This window comes from Cupressus sempervirens, chromosome 7, assembly GCF_028749045.1.
Source record: "Cupressus sempervirens isolate cs-2001-9-10 chromosome 7, ASM2874904v1, whole genome shotgun sequence".
Classification (NCBI taxonomy): domain Eukaryota; kingdom Viridiplantae; phylum Streptophyta; class Pinopsida; order Cupressales; family Cupressaceae; genus Cupressus; species Cupressus sempervirens.
In genome coordinates, this window is record NC_143124.1 from 283,055,330 (window position 1) to 283,057,207 (window position 1,878).

Genomic DNA, 1,878 nt, shown 5'->3' on the forward strand with positions numbered 1-1,878 from the left:
ACTATAAAATAGTACTTCAAGAAAAACTTATTTTGTACACTTATAATCTAATTATATTAATTTATTAATATTTCTCTTGATAATGATATTTTATGATCTATATTCTTTTAATTTCTCCACATAATATGTAGGAATTAACTTTTCACCATAGTTTAGGTATATAATACATTCAATCGATATGGATTTTAACTTTAAATGTGTGTATGATTCTTTTAGCATGACGTTCATTCACATTGGACTTGTTTTTTGCAGTTTGATACATAATTGACTAAAACTATATTTAGAATGGCTTTTATACTTAAGAATTGGTGTAAACAATTTCATGTCTATGTCTAAGTTAAATTTGGATTTATTTTTCTTGAAGCATTATTTGGTCAAGAGTTTTATTTTTTTTGAAATATAACTATCTATTATAATAGCTAGAGTGTCATAAATTTGACAAAGAATCCAATCTTCCATAAGAAAGAAAAACAGATGGACATCCAATACCATTTTTCTCACACAAGTCATGGTAGAGATAGAAATGTAAAATCAGAGAAAGTTGGCAGAAGTGAATATTGTAACTACCTTGAAAAAACCTTTGAGCACACATAATTTTAGGTGGCTTTTAGAGTTGGTAGGCCTCATGGCCCCTAATAATTGATATCTTGTTATTTTAGTTGACTCTTAAAAGATATTCAATGAGTGAGAAATTCTTAGAAATAACTATCCCAGTCTTTGATCAATCTTGTTATGATTATTTATTTATCTTCTTATGTAATTATTTATGTGCATTTGATTAATTTAATTTTGTGGACCTCTTTAGTTGATATTAAGAATTAATTCAATGATGTGGTAAAATGTAGAAAAGCTCTATGAAAAGTGTTGGTTGTGCATGTTCTTTAAATGTTGAGTTTTTGATGTGCATGTTCCTTCCATATTAAGTCTTGCATTTTTAATCATTAAATAGTTACTACAAAGCATTGCCCCATCCATTGCAGACCAAAAAAGGTTACATTAGCAGGTAGGGCCATATTGTCAAAATATTGTGTCAATATCTTCCAACTAAGATCTTGTTATCACTCTAACTATTACTATGACATTTGCACAAAACATAATTGTCATCCAATAATCAAACATGTCGTTGCCTATAAGTAAATACTACTTTTTGATACACATTCTAGGTTACACCAAATCTTCATTGAACATCTAAGGGCATGATCTACATGAGTCTCCAACTTAGCTTCATTACTAAAATTTATACTAGACGGAGAAACAATATTTTGATTACTTTTGACTACATCCTCCTCATGTTCACTAAAAAGACCTTCTAAAACTATTACTTTTGGGACAAACTTCTTCTATCATTCTTAAAGAAAATGGCACTAAATCTTACCACCACTGACACCTCTATTCAATTCTTGAAACATCACCTAGTTGAGAAGGGAAAAAAAAATTCACCTCTTTTTTTTTCTACATATCACTTGATAGTTGTTTAACATCTAAACCTCTTGAGGAACTCTTTTGAATAGTTTAATTCATAGAGCACATGTCATTTCCTTTGGTTTACTAAGATCCAATAGGAATACAAAAATGTGACAATGATAATGTTCACATGCATTGTATGTATTACTATGTCATGTTCAAAAACCAACCTTTTAAATACTATTCTCCAAAATCACCCCTAAGAAAAGTTTTCTTTTTTGTTTTCTATGAGTAATCCTAATCAACATATTCATATGATGTAACCTTAATTGTAGAGTGTCACTACTAGAATGGAACCAAAAATTAATATTTCTACCTAGCCCATGATATATATAACCTTAACTATGTTACAATAATGATTAAATTGGTTCGTAAAGTCCCATTATTAATTCACAAGGTACTAATCAACTTGGT